The sequence below is a fragment of the Panthera onca genome, chromosome F1, assembly GCF_046562875.1.
Source record: "Panthera onca isolate mPanOnc1 chromosome F1, mPanOnc1 haplotype 2, whole genome shotgun sequence".
NCBI lineage: Eukaryota > Metazoa > Chordata > Mammalia > Carnivora > Felidae > Panthera > Panthera onca.
In genome coordinates this window covers 14,193,414-14,215,647 of record NC_138355.1, presented here as the reverse complement: position 1 = coordinate 14,215,647, position 22,234 = coordinate 14,193,414, and the positions used below count along the sequence as shown (strand labels likewise).

At 47.9% G+C, this 22,234-nt stretch overlaps 1 long non-coding RNA gene across 1 annotated transcript; it reads left to right on the top strand.

The window, feature by feature from the left end:
* The first annotated feature begins 13,441 nt into the window (after positions 1-13,441).
* On the top strand, positions 13,442-22,011 carry LOC132685994 (uncharacterized). Its single transcript, XR_009613381.3, has 4 exons — positions 13,442-14,078; positions 14,860-14,919; positions 19,843-19,917; positions 20,683-22,011. It is a non-coding gene; the product is annotated as an uncharacterized LOC132685994 (long non-coding RNA).
* Positions 22,012-22,234: the final 223 nt, after the last annotated feature.

The following is a 22,234-nucleotide window of genomic DNA, read 5'->3' as shown; positions in this document are numbered from 1 at the left end:
GCTTCGGATCCTGTGTCTCCCTCTCCCTCTGCCTCTCCCCTGCTCATGCTCTGTCTTTCACTCTCAAAAATAAACATTAAATATTAAAAAAAAAAAGGTGACATTCATACAGTGGAAAAGACACCAAAAAGATAATATTAATAAACTCTCTGGGGGTGCCCGAGTGGCTCAGTCAGTTGAGCGTCCAACTTCGGCTCAGGTCATGATCTCATGGTTCATGAGTCCGAGCCCTGTGTCCGGCTCGTGCTGTCAGCACAGGGCCCGCTTCAGATCCTCTGTCCCCCTCTCTCTCTCTGCCCCCCCCCCAACTCTCACGTGCTCCCTCTATCTCTCTCTCAAAAATAAATACACATTTTAAAAAATATATCAATAAACTCTTTGGCTCTCAGACCTGCCTGAGAAAGCTCCAGACCACTCACTGTCTCAAAATAATATGCATGAAGAGAGAAAGCAGAGTCCCCCGAGGGGAGAGTCCAAACTCCCAAGACCGCACATTTGAAACGTACGTGCTTTTTTTTCATCCACAGATTTCATCTAATTCTCAAAAGCCACTGACTTCGATGTTCCTAAACATCTTCCTTCTGGCGCCCCTTTGACTCGGGCATATTTTACAAATTTAACCTTTTATTGGTGACACCATAGCTTGAGTTTCAGTCCTAAGCAACGACACTCTTTCCTATCCTCTCCCCAAGCCCCTTAGGGCTTCCTCTCTTCTGCTTCCCTCCTTCCCCATCCATCTCTTTCCTTCTCCTTTTCTGGCTCCCTTTCCAGGTTCCCTGTTTCTCCTACCTTGAGTTTTGCCCACCAATGACTCCCATGTTCCTCATCTCTCAGAGCTCAAGAAGGTACTACTCCCCCATTTAAAATATCCCACCTAAATCTCAGTCCTTCTCCTCCTCTCTCCCTATCCTTGTCAGTTGATGTCCACCCCCAACCCCCTCTGGTAAGTGCCTGGAGAGTCACACAGTGTGAGTCACCATGATATTAATGTCCTTCGTGTAGGAAGATGACATCACTAATCCTCCATCAGCGGGCCCCTGTGCCCTTGAGCAATTTTCTCTATGGTAGGAAGGAGTGGGTACCAAGGTCTTCCCATACCCCAACTCAGTGACCCTAAGAATCATTTCAAGAATTTTCTAAGCTGAGGGGCGCCTGGCTGCCTCAGTTGGAAGAGCATGTGACTCTTGATCTCAGGGTCATGAGTTTGAGCCCCATGTTGGATGGAGAGATTACTTAAATAAATAAAAAACTTTAAAAAAAAAAAAGAATTTTCTAGGGGCGCCTGGGTGGCTCAGTCGGTTGAGCATCTGACTTCGGCTCAGGTCACGGTCTCATGGTTCACGAGTTCCAGCCCCGCGTCGGGCTCTGTGCTGATGGCTCAGAACCTGGAGCCTGCTTCCGATTCTGTGTCTCCTTCTCTCCCTGCTCGTCCCCAACTCGTCCTCTGTCTCTGTCTCTCAAAAATAAATAAATGTTAAAAAAAAATTTAAAACAATTTTCTAAGCTGGGATTTGGGGCACAAAAATGGACCCAGGGTGGAAAGAAGCCAATTTACTGTCTCTTGAGGTTTTGATCCAGGGCAAAAAGGGTCTTAGGAGGCCCATGGCCAAAACCAGAAGCGGTGAGAACATTTTAACTGCAATTAAGGTTGTTTATGGTTAGTTACTTGATTATTCTTCTCAAACTGGAAAAAAAAAAAATCAGAGCATGGGCATGTCACATCATCTCTAATGCCCCAACCATCCTTGGGAAACAAAAATTCACTGTGATTAAGTAACCTGCAAAAACCGCAGAGCTAGTCAGAGATCAGTCCAGGACTGAATCTCCTTTTCTTTCCATTACTCCGCACTGCCACGTGCCTTCCAGCTTCGGTTCCTCTCCTCCTGGATGTTGATACCTTGAGCCCCAGTCATGGCAGGAGAAGAGCCCAGTGGCAGCTTAGTGACCACGAAGTCCTCCTCTGGCTGACCCTGCCCTTAACAGTCTCTTTTCTGCACCAAATCTGAGACTCTCTCAGTCACTGGGGATCTGATGACTAACCCCTGTCCTCAGGGCTTTAGGTGTACGTCTTTATAACATGTCACCTTATCCCTGGCACGGAAGAGGGGCCCATTTCTCGCCTCCTTTATCTGCTCTAATTACTTTGATCAGCTGGTGCAGGAACCTACAAATAGTTTTCTTCCTTTCCGTCATGCCTGGAAAGTGATCTTTTCTTGGCTGGAGCCAGCTCTGCTACCCTCGTGCTCCAAGATCCAGTGAAGGCTAGTAAATATCAGTCTTGTACTACGCTCCCGTTTCATGACTCATGTGTCCTCTTGCCCTATCGAGATTATCAGGGGGAAAGGTATTATGTGTTAGTGACGATGATCGTAGCTGCAATGGCAATAACCGTGATAAGATAGAAAGTGTAATCTTGGGTACTTATGACACGCCAGGCAATATGCTATGCAATTGCGGACATGGGATTCCGGAAGACGTCTACGGACTTCAGAGACAATACAGTTAACCCCTACTCCATAGTGTGCTCAAAATTCTGATAGGAAACATTGGGGAAGAGAGAGAAAGGAGTCCCTTCTAAATGCAGGTCTGTTTCTGGGCTTTGAAGATTAGAGAGAACTCCCAATTAATTCTATAAGCCTTTGTTGGATGCCTACTACATCCTGGCCTTTAGGCTAAATGGTGAGACAATTCAGAGAGGGATTAAAACAAATATCTTAAAATCTATGTCAAGAAACAGACAGGAGAGAACGAAGACTCCCATGATGAATTGGGGGGGGGGGCGGGGGAGAGGAATGATGCAAAGTATAAGAGGAGCCCGGAAGAAAAACAGATTAAATCTGCCCTGGAGACTGCGGAGAGGATTCTTGCAGAGGCCGGCATCAAGTTTATCCTGAAAGGTAAACTTCTCCCTACATGGAGAAGAAGAGGTCGGATTTTCCCACTCAGGAAATTACTAGTGATGACAGCTACCATTGTTGGATAGATACTACGTACCCAACACTATTCCCATGACATTGTATGTATCGATTTATTGAACCCTGATAACAATCTCAAGGCTAGGTGTTCTTTTCTTTAGTCCACACATCAGGAAAGTGAGGGTCTTACAGCCTGGTAGTTTGGCTAAGTACCTAAGTAGCTAAGTTTTCAGTCTCTGGCTGAACACCCCATGTCTTCCCACTACCCGACTTGACTTCGTGGGAGGGACACATGACTTCGTGTCACATTTGTGATGTGCTTTATAGATGTGACTGCCATCTTTGTAAAAGGCCACATGAATCGGCCTATTAAACTTTGTTGTTTGTTTCAATAATATTTCCTCCACGGTCTGCAAAGAGACACAGAAACAAGAAGCAGTTTAGCCCTGGCCAAGGCGCAATGATAAAATGATAATAATTTATTGGCATTACTATTATGTCTTAGGCAGATACTGTTCTGAGTACTTTATGGATCTGAATGCTGAACTACTTGATGAAATAATTATTCGCAACCTACAGAGATGAGAGCATCAACACAGATCTACACGTCTAGGTTACAGGCTAACCTCTTATGTCATTTACTTTGTGCAGTTTTTTTTGAGGGGAGGGACATTTTCTCTGAAGTCTATTTTATTGAAAGCACACACAAACTTCACTCCTCCCCCAGCTGCCTCCTTTCCTGACCCCTCTCTTTTCTTTAAGAAAAACTCCAAAGTTGTCTATCTCTGAATCCAGTCTGTTAGTGTCCTTTGGGCAAACGGATTCCGTTGCGAGGCAGACCAGGCTATGATGACTGAGGTCCCCAGGGTCAAGGGGTCCCCTTGAGTCCAAGGGTCCCCTAATCCCTTCTAGCGTAAAGGTAAGTGGCATGGTCTGCATAGAAGGGACGCCAGTCTGGCTGCAAATGCATTTGGATGCTTAAAATACCAGTGCAGTAGAAGGCTGGCCTGCCAGATGAATGTTGACCGGCAGGAAGAACAGACATTCCAAAGAAAGGGCCGTTTCTCTTTCACCCCCAGCTGTCATCTCGGATTCACCTGGGAGTTTGAAGCAAATTGCCAAGAGCTTCAGAGTCCTGTTTGCTGCAAGAAAAAAACGAGGACAGAAAGAGAGCTGGTGGCCCATCGTTTTCTCCCTAAACCTCAGCCTGGCTGGAGAAAATATCCAACCGTGCTTAACGAGTGTCACTTTCAATGGACAGCTACTGACCTCCCTGAGGTTCTTGATGGTGGCCCGCCATCTTATTCCATATCTCTGGTTCATTCAGTCTCCTCTCCTGGACCAGAAATTCCCCTCTCCTCCCACCTTAAATCTCCAACGACTCTTCTCATTCTTGGCTGATGGCACTGTTCCTTATTCCCGACAGAAATTAGAAACAATCAAAAAAGAACTTCCACCTGCTTCCACCTCTGGCTCAGCGTATGAACTACCCATGGTCCCAGCTGAAGCCGACCCTATACTCGCGTCCTCGGTCTCACCCCTTGCGCTTTCTCAAAGATTTTGCTCCCTCCGGCGTCCGATCTCTTTCCTCCATGATGAGTTTTCCTACCTGCACACAAACATACCGTTGTTTATCTCGTTTTAAACGCATCTCTCCACCCCACTGCTGCCTTCAGCTACTGTCCCATTTCTCTGCTCCCCTTGATAGCAACGGTCATCATTTGTCTTCATGCAGCACCTTCCCTTTCATTCTTGGACTCACTCCAGTAAGACTTTCCTTCTCCCGGATGCCTTAAAAACTGCTCTTGTCAAAATCTCCAGTCCCCAACCCCATCCACACCACACATGCAGCCAAATCCAGGGGTTCTCACAGTTCATCCTCCCTGACCTAACAATAGCACTTGACCACGAGGATCATGATTTCCTTCCTGAAATATTTATTTTCTGGGACCTCATTCTGGGTTCCTTGTCTACTTCATTGGCTGCTCCTCCTGGATCCCCTTTGCTGGTTCCTACTTGTATCCCTGCCATCCAGGTGCACACAGGTTGAGGGCTTAGCCTTCAGGTATCTTCACCATCTATGCCCATGCTCTTGCTGATCTCGTCCAGTCTCATAGACTTAAATACCGTGTCTATGCTGATGATCCCCCAGTCTATGCCTCGAACTTAATCTCCTCTCTAAACACCAGCCTCGTAAACACAACTTCCCCGTGATATTCCACTGGATTTTTAAATTTGTTTTAATGTGTATTTATTTTTGAGAGACAGAGACAGAGTATGAGCAGGGGAGGGGTATAGCGAGAGAAGGAGACATAGCATCGGAAGCAGGCTCCAGGCTCTGAGCCCGTCAGCACAGATCCCAACACAGGGCTTGAAGCCACAAGCCGTGAGATCATGACCTGAGCCGAAGTCGGACACTCAACCAACTGAGCCGTCCAGGTGTCCCTCCACGGGATTTTTAGTAAACATTTCACATTTATCATGCCTCAAAATTAACCTCTTAATTTCCCATTCTATCCCCAGATCTGCTTATCTTGCAGCCTTCCCCATTTCAGTAAATGGTAACTCCATTCTTCCAGTTGCTTGGGCAAAAGCCCGGAGTGATCCTTGATTCCTCTCCATTTATCCTTCATATCAACAAATCATGGCAACTCTTCTCTCAATTTAGAGCCAGAATCTGACCACGTCTCACCACTTCCACTATTCCCGCCTTGGTTCCATCTACCATCACCTCTCACCCGCATTACTATAAAACTACCTCACAAATCTCCTTTACCCCATCCTTGTTCACTTACAGTCCCTTCTCCATCAGCAGAGTGATCTTCCAAAATGTAAATCAGATTGTGATTTACTCTAAATCTGCTTTAAAATCTCCCCGCTTCTCATATCACTCAGAGTAACGCCCAGAGTCTTTACCATTTTCACGGGATGGCAGGATGGTCTGAGTTTTTCCCCATGTGATGGCCCAACCTGAAAGAATAGCACCGACCAATATTCTCCCAGTTGTTCAGGTCAAAACCTTGGACTCACCCTGGACTCCTGCCCTTCTCTCACATTCAATCTCCACTCCATCTGCCAATCCTGTCAATTCTGCCTTTGAAACATCCCTAGAACCTGGTCCTTTTTTACCACCTACATTACTACCATTGTAGTTCAAGCCAACATTACGTCTCATAAAAACTATTTCCGCAGCGTTCTCATTGGCCTCCTTGCCTTAACACTTGCACCTTGCAGAGTGACCTTGAAAAGGCACAGGTCACATTGTGTCACTCCTCTGCTCACTGCCAACCTCAGAGAAAAATCCACGATCAGGTGGCCTGTACATCTGGTGATACAGAGGTAACCACAGTAAGAGTAATTTCAGGGAAATAGTGAGAACAGAAACCTTATGAGCTAAAGAGTTAATGAAAGGTGGTAAAATGGTAACACCCAGTATAAACAACTATTTCAAGACATAGATGAGCATTTCACATTTAGAATAGTTACTCGAAAGGGAGAGATTGAACGTACCGTAGAGAGAGGTTGGGTGTAGCCCCAGAGGAAGCAGAAGGCATTGAGAACTTGGAGACTCAGTTGAAAAAGACAGCTTCAGAGAGGAAATAGGACATACATTCTAACGAGGCAGAAAAGGAAGAAAGGACTGGTGTGACGCAGACATGCTTGTAGGTGGTAGGAGTGAAAGTCAGAAATAATAAGGAGGTCCACGTGATTGGAACGTTTTCACCAATATTGATCATGCTCATTGAGTGCGCCAATATATTTTAAAAGCAATATCAAACTTGTAGCAATATCAAATACTATTACAGTAAAACTGAATCTCATTCTGGATGGATTTTCTTTTTCAAAAAAGGGTTTTCAATATTACCTTCGGGAGCACATAAACTTATTCGATGTCGGGTCTCTACTAAACAATGAGGAATATCAATGTTCTTACAATGGCGGTTTGCAAACCCCCACGCATTCAAAAATGGGTTCCGGTGAGTTAATTTTGTGAAAAACAGTAATGTGTTTTGTTTCCACCACTGATTTAAAAGATCAAGCAATAAAATAATTATCTAAAGTGTGTTTCGTCACAAAATGGGAGCTTAAGTGATAGCAAAAGAGATTATAAGGCAGTCAGTGGAATTCACGTGAGCACGCTCTTGACTCAGTGAGCTAGTTCATCACTCGGCTGAGCAAGGCTAGCTACTGGAGGTTTTCACTGGTATACAGATTCACATTTGTCTATTCTTAGTCATATACTATTTGATTTACACACATCATTATTGTATACCCATAGTTAACCATCATGAAGACAGGCCACTTAAGTCACATTACAGCTGAAATACATAACAAGTTACTAGGGAACATAAGGAATTATAAATGTTTGTGAGTTTCTCCAAGGGGCTCTTCCCCAGATATGTGTCGAACGCATTTGGTCCAAATTCTCTTGTATTCCCAATCCGTAAATGGTACCCTATCCATTCAGTCTTTAGACACAAAAACCTTTGAATCTTTTTTATTCTTTTCCTTCTCTCAATCCCCAAGCACGACCAAATGCCACTCCCTTTACAGGAATTCCTTCCACCTCCTATGTCTAACTACCTCCTCTTTATCCTTCAAAGCAGAGTCCTGAACGTGATATATCCTCGGAGGGGTTTGTTTCTGTTTCCGTTTCTGTAGGAGGAATACGTTTGTCCTGACATAATCTTACTCTTCTGTCTGACCACTCTTGATTTTAGCAGTGTATAGGTTAAAAAAAAAAAAATTGAGAAACAGTTGAAGGCTTCTTATGAGAGAGAACTCCGGTCCACACACTTGAAACTACCCCAACACCGTGTGTTAACTATACAGGAATTAAAATTTTTCTAATAACAATAATAGTGAAAGAACTGTGATTCGAAGAGACGGTCAGGGTCAAAGGATGAGAAGGACAATGACTGGACCATATAGCCCCCTTTGAAAGAGAAATGCACGACAAGTATTGAATATCTTACTCTGATATGGCATAACATGGCTTTTTCTCCATGCCCATGCTGAATTATGTTGTTGGCTATCGCTGAATGATGCAGGATATCAGCTTAGTTACTAAAAAGGAGGTAGATACAATGGTACACACTTCTAAAGAGTAATCATGGGCACCCGGGTGGCTCAGTCGGTTAAGTGTTCAACTTCAGCTCGGGTCATGATTTCAGGGTTCGTGGGTTCGAGCCCCGCACCAGGCTCTGTGTTGACGGCTCAGAGCCTGGAGCCTGCTTTGGATTCTGCGTCTCCCTCTCTCTCTGCCCCTCCCCTGTTTCCTCTCTCTCTCTCAAAAATAAATAAACATTAAAAACATTGTTTAAAGAGTAATCATAATGCCACAAAATATACAATCAAACAATAAAAAACAAAGCGATCTTGCTTTGGACAATTCAGAAGGCACTCTACAGAGATGGCATAATACAACCGCTAGATTATAGATGCTCGGAAGACGCCTGTTGGACAGAACTCTCCGGATGCTGGGAATGGCTCACAAGTACTGTATCTACATGTCACAACTTTCCTTCTGTCCCATCTCAAAATTAAAATTAAAATTCTTGTCCAGACCATATGTCCTTACTTAAAGCAATGCTTAATTCATTTCTATTTCAACTCTGGGCGCTTCATCTTGGAGTCGAAGGATCGTACCCTCTCTTTTCTGGCACTACCTTGTGAAGGAGAGAGACAAGATGCTCCTTTTCCCACCTTTTAAGGTCCATTTCGAATTTTGCCTCCTCCACAGGGCCTTCTGGGCAGTGGGCTGCTGATACATGTGTAAGCTCTGGAGATGAGTGGGCAGAAGAGGAACACTGATTTACCGTGTTTGCCAATTTTCATGGTATAAATACTCCCACCATGGCCAATTTCAACCTACCAGGGGTTTAGCAACCAGCTGTATGTTTAACAATGAGCTCTCAAGGACAGGTTCCAGCCAGTTCCACACCACCACCGCCTCCGGGTTACGCTGGTCCACAGACACCTGTCGCTTATCCGAGCCCGACTCCACACTTCACTGTCCCCACCTTACACTCTGACAGGTTGAAACTCACCTGAGTCCTATGCTCCGGGAGAACAACAAAGGTTAAGAAATGCTCTCACCCCTTTGTTCTCAGGAATCCCCTACCCTCTCGGGTTTCTCAAATGCCTACCGGCAAAGGACCACCGCGCCCTCCAATATTCTGAATGTTCTCAGGGTAAGACCCTCCTCGTGATTCTTCTTTATTTGTCTATAACGCCAGGTCACTGTCCTATTCTTTGCGACACTGCTCCTGAACACATGTGCTCCCTCTTGGAAAAGTCCAAATGGAATCATCTCTTGCCCCCAGAGCTCATAAGAAATGCAGGATCTGAGGCCCCGGATACACAGAATGGGAACTTTCATCTCAACACCCCCGCCCCTGGTGATTTATTTGCACATTACAGTGCAGGGGGTAGTTTCTATACAGCGTGCAGCGGGGCGGGGGCTCCTAACCCACTTTGAGTGGTCTCAAGGCAATTCCAATGAAGAAGTGGCATCTAAGCTCGAGCCTTAAGATCCACACCCGGTCGCCTACGATCGCAAAGGGGACAGAACAAGCGCACCGGCACCTGCAGGCCATTCCCCGAGTCGGGCTTCCCTCCCTCCTCTTCCCGCTGCCCTCTGGCTCTCCAGTGCCATGCTCCACCCCTTGGCTGCGGGCCTGGTGAGCTCAGGCAGTCCTAACACCACTGCGGGAGGAGAAAACCCCTTTGGCCCCGTGGATTCCCCATTGTCAGAATGGCTTCCACCCCAGCGGAGGGCAAGCTGGTCTTTGGAAGGATTTTTCTCTACGTGTCGCTTGGATAGAGGGATGACGGATGGCTTGATGAATTGTCCGCTGAGCTCTGACTCTCGGGCACTAAATATAGACTGTGCACAGGCTGGAAGAGCTAAATTTAGCAGCACTGGCCAGGAGCGAGAGGAGGGGCTTCGGGGCTCTCCCAGGACTGGATGGAAGGAAACAGCAGCCGTCAGTGATGCTGGACAGCTGCTCAGCCCAGGAGTAGTTTATTATTCCTGGCAGGGAAGGAGGTCCGCTGGGGATTTCATCTGAGGTTGATTTGTCTGTTGAAGGGGCTTGTTGAAAGTCATTTTTCTGTTAAAAGAAAAAAAAGGGGGGGGGGGGGGGAATGCAGATAGGGAGGCATCTCTCTGCCTCCATCTGATGAGTTTTCTCCCATTTGGGTTATAGCACAGTGCTGTCCTCCTCAGGCGGAGTTCTGATCTCCTGGTGGGTTATTTCTAAATCTGTCCCGTGCTGCCCCAGATCTTCTTTGTTTAGTTAGATAAGAAGGCTCTAATTATTTGGATTGAAGGTCAAAATCAGCGTGGATCTCTAATGCGGCCCAATTGCAATGCTCCGAATTGCCCTCTCCGGTTAGAAAAATCCCAAGGGCCCGGTGTACTTTGGGGAAAGCCATTCAGCCGGGAAAGGGAAGAAAAAACAAGATCTTTGCTCAGGTTGAAGCAAAGGAAGGAAGAAACAAGATCCCTTGGCCCCCTGCCCCTCGTCCAGCAGCGTGAAAAGACGGCATTAGCACAGCACTTAGAGGCTCCTGGCAGCGTGCAGGCGGTCGGAACAGGGTGGCATCCGTTCAGGACACAAAGTGTGTCTTCTGGCCCTCCATCCCCCACACCCACGCCAGTGGCCATCTGCGGACAGAGAAGCCACAGTGAACGTCCGCTTGCCATTTGCCGCTTCATTGTCAAGAGCCGGCGTCCCTCTCCTATGGTAAGACGGAAAACGCTCATCCGCACCGTGATTGCTGTCTTCGGGCAAGGGCAACGGAAAACAGGCTCTGAGCACCCCCTAGAATCACTTCCCATGAGACCCAATCACGTGGTCTGAGTGAGGAACCGAGGAAGCTGTCCCCCTGATTTCTCAGCCCATAGCTGCATTCCAAGGAGCTGGGGAAAAAAAGTCTCCCACTTCATGGAGACGGAACACGGCTCACGGACTCATGACAGACGGTGCTCGAGGAGCGGACATACGTCATGGGGTGCTTGTGGCCCAGGGGCTTAGTGCGGATCAGTCCACAGGAGCCTAGATCCTCCCTGCCCGAGCCAACCTCGGGTTTCCGTCTCACTCCCTTGCAGACCTGGGGCATGATTTCTCTCTCAAGGCTTCAGTGCCTCTGGAAGAGGAGTGGGCGGGTCACAGAAGCTCTCTGAGAAGCCTGTGAGCAGCCTCTGGTACCAGCTCTGCGGGTGTCACCTACCACTTCGAAACTGTTTCACATTTGAAGGATGGTAGTCTTGATCCTGGGGACCCAAGGTGTTGGATAAGGTGACATCACAAATATAGGTTCATCTCATTACCCAATCAACGGACAAGTGTGCATACGTCCCGCAAATAAATCCCCCCCTCTGTCCAACATGGTAGTTTATCACTTGGTTTATCTTTAACTGTCGGGGAGGTGACTGGGTGCTCTTGCAGCGATGACCGAGGCATAGGCTCACCACAGACTCTCTGAGGGTTATTGGATACTATAGACTCGCATGTCTTCCCCTGTCTCTGCTCACTGGACAGCTTTAGCTCTGGAGGAATAGAAGTTAAGCTTTGGAAAACTGAGAGTAAAGCAAACGATCCTTGCCTATAGAAATGCAAATGAATTTTGTCTGGTAGAGATTTGATTGGTTTCCATCTCGTAAAAGAAGTTAACCCACATGTTGTATTTGGCTGCACTACAGATTTCTTTTAATTTTTTTTAACGTTTAATTATTTTTGAGAGAGAGAGAGAGAGCATGAGTGAGGCAGGAGGAGGAAGAGGGAGACACAGAATCTGAGGCAAGCTCCAGGCTCTAAGCTGTCAGCACAAAGCCCAACGCGGGGCTCGAACCCACAAACCACTGGGTCATGACCTGAGCCAAAGTCGGACACCCAACCTACAAGCCCCCCAGGAGCCCCCGCACTACATTGTTAACCAGTGTTGCATCTATTAGCAAATTCATTTCTGCATTCCCGCTGGGGTGTGTGTGTGTGTGTGTGTGTGTGTGTGTGTGTTCTTCAGATCGTCCTTTGAACAGATGTTAACATCTTACTCCCCAAGTAATTAATGGGTTAAATAAAGTATTTGGAGTTTATTCATTTTTATATTTGTATGTGAATCATAATTTTTTTACTTTTTCGAAAAGCGTGCTTTAGCATAACTTTGTAATGTAATAAGAGTTATTATGTCATATTGATAATCATACCCTATATCAACTTCAGTTTCCATTTTCTTTTTAATTTTTTTTTAATGTTTTATTTATTTTTGAGACAGAGAGAGACAGAGCATGAACAGGGGAGGGGCAGAGAGAGAGGGAGACACAGAATCCGAAGCAGGCTCCAGGCTCTGAGCTGTCAGCACAGAGCCCGATGCGGGGCTCGAACTCCCGAACCGTGAGATCATGACCTGAGCCGAAGTCGGACGCTTAACCGACTGAGCCACCCAGGCGCCCCTAGTTTCCATTTTCTTAAAGGGAAAGTGGCAAAAGAAGGAAAAAGTATCTACTCATGCTAGACTCAATTCTGTGGTACAGAATGTTAGTCCAGAAGGGCTCTTCTGCTGTTCCCTAACTCATTGGAAGTAAAGGAGGGTGATGGTCACCTGTATGCGTATTTATTTTCCCCAATTTTTATGTTCACTGTCTAATTCAGACGGCATAGCTACCTTGTGATGAAATTGTTATCGTGATTATCACGTGTTCTGTGCTGGCCGCTATTTTAAGCTCTATGCATCTATTAACACATTCAATCAATGCAAGGAGGTATTAGCATGTCCACTTTCCAGGTGAAGAAATTGAGGCACCAGGAGGTTCAGCAACTTACCCAGGTCACACAGTCAGTGAATGGTGGATTCCTATCCACACATCAGAGCCTGTGCTCTTAACCTCTTTTTATTTCAGCCCAGTTTCACGCTTGAGAAAACTGACCGCGGTGAACGGACGCGCCCAAGAACACAGACCAAGTAAAGGCAGCACCAAGGCCTGTACCCAGGTCTGTCTGATTTTGAAGGGGGCTTACTCCACCCAAACCAAAAGAGTGAATTTCCTGATGGTGGATGGAAGCTGAAATGAACCTATCGAAAAAAAAAGAAGAAAGAAAGAAAGAAAGAAAGAAAGAAAGAGGAAAGGACAGAACCTATAGCTTTCTCTGGACTACCCAATCAGATTTGCAGAGATGAGACAAAGTTCCTCACAGTTTGTACCTACAGAAAAAAAAAAAAAAAAAAAAAGCTATAGAGAAAATATACAAAAGATACTTTGTAACTCCCTCGAGGTTTTCAGGATCCACGTTTGGCTATGTGCTTTATTTATCAGGGCCCTTGTCCTGTTTCTTACCATTACCCTGCAATACCCAGAGGCCAGGAATATGCCCTGAAGGGCCTAACCTGGTTCCTTGTGCAGAATCAAGTCAAATAAATATTGTGGAATTGCAACCACCTGCCCGGTGCAGCATGGGAGCGTCCTCAAACAGGACTCCAGCAGGGAAGCTGAGGGGGGCAGCCGTGGGCCGTGGTTTAGGAGGATCAAAGACGGGGAGGGATGTGGCTGCAAGTTACAGGGAAGAAAGAGCGGGGCAGCGGCCCCGAAAGAGAAACAGTTGCTGCTGATCAGTTACAGGGGCTTGCCGCCTTGTCTTCCCCCTTAGAAACTGCCGGAAGGCCTCTGACCTTTTCTTCTCTCTTCGGTCTCCTGAGCTCCCTCCCATGCTGCACGCCCCCACCTATTGCCACAAGGCAGTTCTCCCCGCCATCCCCGGCCCCACCCCCGGAGCATCGCCAGATTTAGGGCTCTGCGCCCGAGCACCAGGGCTGGCTGCTCCGGGGCTCGCTCCTCCAGCCCCGCCGCGGGCTCCGCATTGCGGCGGTGCGGGCGCCGAACCTCCCAGCGCGCTTTCCCGGCTGGGATCTGCAGTGCGGTGCCCGCCCCGCCGCCTCCCTGCCCCCGCACGCCCCCTGGGGCCCTGCGCCTAGCTGCTGCCGGCGGGTTGCATAAGCCCCGCGGCGCAGGGGCGCTGAATTCAGCTTCCCGGTCATCCAAACTCCTGGCCAGACGGTGAAAGCTGCGATGCTGCTGGACCGTCCTCCCCTCTGCAGCTGTCAAAGAGCCGCGCCCCGCCCGAGACAACAAATCCAGCCGCGGCAAATACCCTGTGACAGGTCAGAAAGGCGGCCTTGCCTCCTCGTGAGCAGGGAACCCTTCTTCCTCAAGAAACGGGAACACTTGGGAAGGGGCCCCCGCGCAAGCCTCCCCGCACCTGCAGGGCAGGTGACGGTCCCGCCCGCTCGCGTGGGCCAGGGAGAGCCAGCCAAGAGAAAGGAAGCACAGACTGGTTTGTGCTGACTCTTGTCGATTACCCCATAGGCTAACTGACGTTGTAGGTAATTGCCCCCAGCCTGACTTTACCAAAATGTTCTACCCTGGAAACAAGAATTTTCCCCAGCGCCTTGAGACAGGCCTAATTGCCTGCAGGCAAGCATGAGCCACCCAGCCCCTCCTCTCCCACCGGCCACAGCCACTCTCTTCCACCCCAAGGAGCCTCTCCGTTCACACTGGAAGACCAGGCTTCAAAAAAAACCTGCCCTCACCTTCATGGGGACGCTCCTTGTCCTGCAGAGCAAGAGGCTAGCAGCCCAGTTCACCAATCCTTCTGCCTTTGTTAGATGTAGGTAGCCACACCCACTGCCTTTATCTAACAACAACAAAGCATTTTTCAGGGTCTGCTTCAGTGCCCCCACCCCCACCCCAGGCAGCAAGAATGACCTAGAACCCCAGTTTGTCCTGGATTAAAGGGAGCACATGAGATTTTCAACTGTGAAAGTTCTGGGCGGACTGAGACAAGTTGGTCCCCCAAGGCAGGGTAGAGGACAGCAACGCATTTTTTTTCTCGGTGACTTGAACTCTGGACTTAAAGAATTTTTTTTTTCCTTCCCAAAGTAGATGAGAGAATATTTGCTCCTTGAGGAGAGGCGAGGAAGAGGGACATCTCTTCATGAACAGGTGAGAAATTTGATAAAACTTGATTGGGGATGTAAAGAGAAGTCTGGGGGGAGGTATCCAGAACCCTAATGGGCTTAATAATGTCCAGGGCATTTAATCTTCAGCTCTGCCTTGTTTATGCCAGCTGGAACCGGGTAAGCCATAAAAAAAAAAAAAGGCTTCCATATCCAGGATGGCAGGATGGCCTCCCCACAGCCCTCCCCTGGCTCTACCCACCATATACCCCAGCCACCCCCACTCAAACTTAGAATAGTCACAGCAGGCTTCTGCATGGCATTTTCTGGGCATCGAATGTGGCTCTCTTGGAAGCAGACGGCTGCAGCATAATGGAAAGGGCCCTGGCCTAGAAGTCGGGACACCTATTTTCATCACAGCGCCCTCCCCCCCCCCCCCACCCGCACTGTATGACCTTGGGCAGGCACTCAACTGTAAAGAGGAAAAAACAGTCCCTGCCCCATCCTTCTCCTGTTGTTGTGACTGAGCTTCTAATGATTCCAAAGACTTAGACCCTCACCAGCAATTCCCAGGCTGGCTTAAGTCCGGATGTCCCAGGCTAACCCACTTTCACCCCCATGTCAAGACTCATCAGATCCACCCCACGGGATTTTTTTTTTAATGTTTATTTATTTTTGAGACAATGCGAGAGACAGAGTGCAAGCAGCAGAGGGGCAGACAGAGGGAGACACAGAATCCGAAGCGGGCTCCAGGCTCCGAGCTGTCAGCACAGAGCCCGACGCGGGGCTCGAACTCCCGAACCGTGAGATCATGACCTGAGCCGAAGTCGACGCTGACTCAGTCGACCGACTGAGCCGCTCAGGCGCCCTCCACTGGGTTTTTTTTGTGCATCCTCTTCTTGTACGTTTGCATACTCTCGAATAGAGCTCCTTGAACTCTGAGGTTTTCAGTTAAATGTCTTTCCAGATATGTTTTGACTGAATTCACACACCATTCACAAGAATTCAGTCACATGGTCAGACACCCAAAGCTAGGGGCGGCGTGGAAGCCAGCCTTAACCAGAGGCTAAAAGCCTATAGCAACAGCTCAGATTTGGGGGCACCTGAAGATCCGCCGACCTCGGAAGAATTTGGGGGGCTGGACTCCCTCAACGATGAGCGTTTGAACCTTGAGCAGGAAGTTTCCCACTCTCTGCCACTTACTATGCGAATACCCTCAACTTCAAGTTCATCATCACTGTATCAACTCTACACACACTGCTTCATTTAGAAAGCATTTCTCGAGTCGAGCACATTGCATGAATATGTGGTTCAGGAGAGGTTTGCGAAAACTGAAGGGAAAGATGGGCAGGTGATCAGAGAACTCTGGCCCAACCAACTGGTCAGCAGAAAAGCTACTCGCCAAGTGGTTCGGATGATAAGCAGACTCAGGGCTCCCTGAGATCCGTTGCTCAAGCTGGTGCCTATTCTTGGCTTACGGTCTCTAATCCACAAAATTTACATCACTGTCTTCACTTATTTGGCCAATAATTTATGAAATTGGATTATTGTCATTTCGGCCTGTTGTGTGCTTGATGAGATGCACGAGATGTGTACAGAAGCATGATGAGATCCTGCCCCTGTAAATTGCCAAGTCTCCTGATGTGTATCTTTCCATTAAACCTCCCTGGCCCGTCCAAATTGGGTTTTTTAATTTGCATGACGGAGGCGATATTCATTGTAAGTTGAGATGCTCAACGCAGAGACCTGCTATCTCTCCTTCTTCTCTCTTAGTTTCTTTCTCTGCCTCCTGATGTTTTCGAAAGCTTTCCTCGTTCTTTTGTCAAGGAAAGGACAGGAAGCAAACCTCACCTGCTACGTCTGAGTGTTTATTCTCAGAGCCGTCGACGGCAAGACAGAGAGGCTGGGCGAGGAAAGGGAGCAAAGCATGAGAAATTGCAGTCATGTGAATTCCAAATGAATCTGAAATATCTCTGAAGCTATAATCTATGTCAAAGCAGACTATAATTAAAAGAAAGGAAAACAATAGGCTCTTATCCACAGCTTTGTATTTTCTATGTAAAGGAGGAGCGCAGGCATTCCAGGAAATAAGTAAACTGTGCCATTTAAGGAAAAAAACCCAACATATCTTGTACTTCTGTGCCTTTGGGACAGGGACCACTATTTGTTCCTTGGTATGTGTTCCCTGCTGAACTCATCTGATACTTGGACAGAGACTGTATTTCCCACCCTCCTTGAAGCTGAACTTGGCTGGCTGGCTACCTTCCGGGCAATGAGCTCTAAGAGGAAGGGGTATGTGCAGCTTCTGCAAAGTATCTTCTAGCAAGCAGAAGCGTGCCTTCCCCTTCTCCTTCCTGCTGGGTGGATGCAAACTTGGGAAAGGAAGGTGGATGAACCTGGTTCAGTGGCTCTCATACCGGGGGAGAGCCACTAGGAGACCCGCTATGACAAAGAGAAAACAAAAAATCTGGTTTAACCCACTGGTATTTGGGATTTTGGCCACCCACGGCTCAACCTACTCCTTAGTGATCTACGCCTTCAACTTGTGGAAGAACACCTTTTATTCCGTCCACAATTAAAATTGCCACAATTACCGTTGACTGAGACAAATACGTGGAGGGTGTTACTTTCCTCACAGTTTTAGAAGGTGGTGGTTTTCGGAGCCTCAAGGATATATGTGAGAGAGAGGGTTGGGGCATGATTCGCTTTAATATGGTGAACAAAGCAGCCTGTGGGAAATAGATCTGTGTTGTAAATGTCATAACATATATTATGCAATAGGATATGTATACTTTACATATCCCATATATATATAATATGGGGAAATATCTACATAGGTGATAAATAGATACAGATAAAACAACACTCAGCAAAAGGTGCAGTGAGCCAGGGTTCCAGGAGAGGCACTGTTAACTAGCTAGCGGATGTATAAATTGGTAAGAGGTTTTGGAATCAATTTGCCAGTATGTAGCAAACCTTCATGTTTATTCTCTTGTATACAGTAATTCCGTTGTTTGGGAATCTATGGGAACAACGTGGGCAAAGAGTGAGGTCCAAAAGTTTCCTCGCAGCGCTGGGTGCTACGGGTTCAGACCATAAACCCACGTGCCAAGAAATGTCAGAGTTGGCAGTTAATGGTGTCCTTTTGCACAAGCTGAATTTCTTTTATAAAATGTTTTAACGTTTATTATTGAGAGAGAGAGAGAGAGAGAGAGCGTGAGCAGGGGAGGGGCACAGAGAGAGGGGGAGACACAGAATCGGAAGCAGGCTCCAGGCTCGGAGCCCCGCGCGGGGCTCGAACTCACAAACCGGGAGATCAGACGCCCAACCCGACTGAGCCACCCCGGCGCCCCACATGAGCTGAGTTTCACGGGGAAAGGAGCTTCCGGGAGGGAAGCCCGGCTGGAGGTAGGGGCCAATGGAGAGGGCCTCCATTCAGGCCCAGGGGTCAAGTCCACCCACGGCAGGGGCGGGGGGCATCCACACAGGCTGGAGATGCTTTGCCATAAAGGAGCCGGCGGCCTTGAAAGCGCGGTGCGGTGCTCAGGAAAGAAGCGGCGGCCCTGGCGCGGAGCAGCGGTCCCTCCGGGGAGAAGCCCGCTGGGGGCGGGGAGGACCGGAGCCGCGCCTTGGCAATGGAAGGGGCCGCAGCTGGGGGACCCAGCCCCGGAGCCGCTCTCGCTGCACGGGTGGCGGGCAGGTGCTGCCCTCCAGTGGCGGTGCGGCTGGAGGTACGGCCGGGCCGGGAGTGGACTCGGGGGTGGGGGGGAGAACCGCGGGTGGGCTGTCCCGGACCCCCAGGCGGAACCGACACGGGGCGCGTACTTAAGACGGATGCGGGTGGGGCCGCGAGCGCTGCGATCTGAGCTACCGCCGTCCCATTTGCAGCCACGGGTCGGAGCGATAAGTGAAATGTACGATTAGGGAGAAAAATGAAGTGAAGTCGGATTTGTCGCATCACCTGTGGCCCTGACATGAACCGACGCGCCGCATTATCTTCCCTGTCCGCCTAAGCTTTCCCGGACGTCACAGGTGCTGCCAGCCCGGATACTGTTATTTCTCAGCAGGTGTCTGGATCTGATCAGCGGGTGGCACTTTTCGTGGTTTGCAAAGCGGAAGGAAAGGAGAGGCCATTATTTCTGGCGGGAGTTCTAGGCACGAGGGGGGGGGGGGGCGGGGGACGGGGGTGGGGGACCAGCCTCTGGCAGGTGCTCAGCAGCAGTGGCATGGCAGAAATAATTGGGCTTCCAGACCTTGGGCTTTGCTGTTCTCTTCGAAGTGCTCTCCAAGGCGACGCTGTATACAAGGTTATATAAGCCTCACATTTCCTGCATGAAACCCCTCCGTATTGAAAAAATGTGGAGTGGCCTCTCTCAAAAGTAAATAAATGTTTAAAAAAAGTTAAAGAAAAGAAGAAAAAGGTACATATATAGTATAATCTCAACTGTCTGAAATACACAAATAGAAATATACTAATATGTTTTCTCTCTATGGGTTTCTAGGTGATTTTGTTTTCTTCTGTATATCTGTCTTATTTTTTTTAATTATCTACAATAAGTGTATATGTACTACTTTATAAAAGGAACTAATGTATGTTATTAAAATCGCCTAGGGGGCGCCTGGGTGGCTCAGTCGGCTAAGCGTCGACTTCCGCTCAGGTCATGATCTCACGGTCCGTGAGTTCAAGACCCGCGTCGGGCTCTGTGCTGACAGCTCAGAGCCTGGAGCCTGCTTCGGATTCTGTGTCTCCCTCTCTCTCTCTGACCCTCCCCCACTCATGCTCTGTCTCTCTCTGTCCCAAAAATAAATAAACGTGAAAAAAAATTAAAATCGCCTACAGGGAAGTTACTTAAGTATATATTCAATACTCAACATCCGTCACAAATTCAACATCCCATGCAAACACACTGAAATAATACTGTCTTCTTGGCATCTAATATTCACCATTTTTTGGTTCTTTTCCCACCAGCCCCAAAACAAGTAAGCACTGTTATAATTTCAGATCTGAAAACAGGAAAGCCCCCGTGCAGGGACTTCCCAAAAGGTAAGCTCTGGAGGTGGCAGAAATTTTGTGAAATTATTCTGGGGGAAACTGTTCCCCTCTCACTGCAAAGGAGAGGAGAATCTACCCCTGAGTCAGCGAGGGTTTGATATTGAGAAGGGATTTTAAGGGTCTTCAAGTGTCTTTATGTTTGGGTTTGCCCTTAATTCTTTTCCTTCATTTCGACAGCATTGCGGGACGAGGATGGCCGCACTCCAGCTTTATGTCGTGGTCACAGAGTAATTGTTAAGAACAGTGCTCCCTTTGACTTCCAAAAGTGTCTCAGATTACACAACAATGTGTGTGTGTATTCTGTGCAAGACCTATCCAACCCCCTGTACCTTATATGTTTCCCTTCTCCAGGAGTTAGCTGGGCCCCTTGGGTTCCTCTTAAAAATGAATGTTTTATTTAAGAAAATACTAGTTTCTTGCGTGTCTGTGTTCCTATTTATGACTGCATAACACGCCTACCCGCTAGGAAATTCTAAGCAGTCATATCAAATGTAACCCTATAACCATGTCTTATTTTTCTCTCTATCACCAGAGCCTCGTCCAGCAGCACTTTGAAGAAATGAGACAACCCTGATGGAACTGAACTGAATTTGTTGTGTTACTAACGGAGCTGATAGAGTAGTCCGTTATTAGGGTTTATCTATCTATCGTTTCTGTGTCTGCGGTTTTCCAGTCAACATCTGAAGAAGAAATATTGTTTTGGTGGGGATTTTTATTTGCTTTTTAATTTCCCTCTTATTTCTTCATCGTACATAGGGTCAGCATAGAACAGATGCATCCATCATCTGAGGCACTGGGCTGGATGCCGGTAAAGATAAAAAAAAATCATTAACACAGAGACGCCGCCTTTGAGTGATGGTGCAGTACAGAAGATCAAACATATACACGGCACGTTTCTGGTTTGTCGGGCATAATCTTGGTAACCTACGTGCGTCTGCATTTTCTACCTGTTACCTGTCTCCTTTCTTTGCTTCTCTACGTGAGCTTGAGGGGTGTTTGGCAGCAGGATGGAGTGCTAATTTCATTGAGGAAGACGTATCAGGATCCGAGCCCATTCCTAGAAAGGCCTACAGACACTCGTGAAAAGGACTCTTGTCCCTCAGGACAAGACCATCCCTGCATGGCAAGTGCTAGGTGAACACCATGGAGTCTTAAAGGGAAAAGAGGTGAGATGGGCTCTGGAGGGACAAGGAGAGGTCTTTTGCAGGAAATGAGGGTGAACCGGGTCTTGCGATGAGCAGGAGGATGGCTCTTCCAGAAAAGACCACGCTATACAGACAGAGTTTGGGCCTTGGAAGAAGTTCTGGGACCCCAGATGGGGCACAAAAGCAGCGGCGTGATTCCATTGCCGGGGATTGGAGGAGACAGTCACGTGGACACAACTGGGGGGATGTCCCAATGGTGGCTGCATGGAACAACGGATGCCAGTGTGACCCGAGCACTGGATGGACCCTTGCTCCCATGCGATGGCTCTCCCATATCTCCTCCAGCTAGACTAAACCCTCGGATGATAATGGCGGTGGGGAGAGAAGACTCCAAGTTGGCTGAGAAGACACTGCCCCATCCTAGCAAAACAGGGCTTGAAATTAACATTGGAGAGAGATTTGGAAAGCAAAGAAAACTAGGTTTCTCGTACACTTCTGTTTGCAGACTGAAATGTACACTTGCTATTTGTGTCTCTGTGATGATCTCAAAGATGACAAACTCACTAACTGTTCATGCCGCTGGCTTGGGAAGGGGGCAGGGGACACACTTGTCTCCAGGGCCCATCATCAGTCCTGTGGTACATGTGACTTAAGAGATTGACTTGCAAAGCAGGGGTTGCGCAACAGAACAATGTGGGTCTGGACGCTTTCCTACCATCAGACTTACCATTTGCCTCGGTTCCTCCGGAACCCGATGGACAGTTTTCCCCGCGGTGCTAAATTTGACATTTCCGTCCCCTCATAAGCGTAAAAGTGGAGGTGTCCGAGCAAACAAAAGATTTCTTTTGATGATGGAATTAAATGTGTATGACACCGGTCAGCATACATGTTGCTTTGTTTCACGGAGCCTGTGGGTATCGTGTATATAACTACACATTTCCAAAAATAAATACATATTATAAGAACAGTTTGAATCACTGTGTTCTTTAGTACCTCAGATTTACGAGCCTTTCTTGCCAAAATCAAGTCAGTGAGCTGATTTCCAACACGAAGTGGTCCTGCCTCGTGGAAGGCAAGGGCTCGTCAGGAGAACGAAACAGCAGCAGAACCAGCCTTCCCCAAAAAACATAGTGTGAACACCAGCCTGGAAAATAGGCAGACAG